Genomic DNA, 408 nt, shown 5'->3' on the forward strand with positions numbered 1-408 from the left:
GACTTAGTGACCACAACTGCCGCCCCCAGGAGCAGTTATGCTGGGGCATGGTGCAGAGGCTCTGTACCCCACCCCTAGTGACCACATGGACAGCAGGGGCCACGTCCTCTTGACCCCACACTGGGAGACCCTGTCAGCAAATGAGTGACAGATGCAACAAACTTCCAGGGCCAGGACATCCGGAGTTTATAAATGCTCACAGCTGCATCCAGGGATTTCAGAAAGTCATGGGGGCCGGGGTGGGTGGGAAGCGTCCTGAAATTCATCTCTCTCTTTTTTCTAAGAATAACTTAATCCCCATTAGTAGCTAAAAATGAGAGTGATGTGACATTGTCATAAAGATAATTGCATCATTACAGAGGGGAGTAGGTTTTAGAAAAAAACACCCAGAAGATGATCATTTATCCA

Source organism: Otolemur garnettii, unplaced genomic scaffold (assembly GCF_000181295.1).
Source record: "Otolemur garnettii isolate 467f Iridium unplaced genomic scaffold, OtoGar3 scaffold00018, whole genome shotgun sequence".
NCBI lineage: Eukaryota > Metazoa > Chordata > Mammalia > Primates > Galagidae > Otolemur > Otolemur garnettii.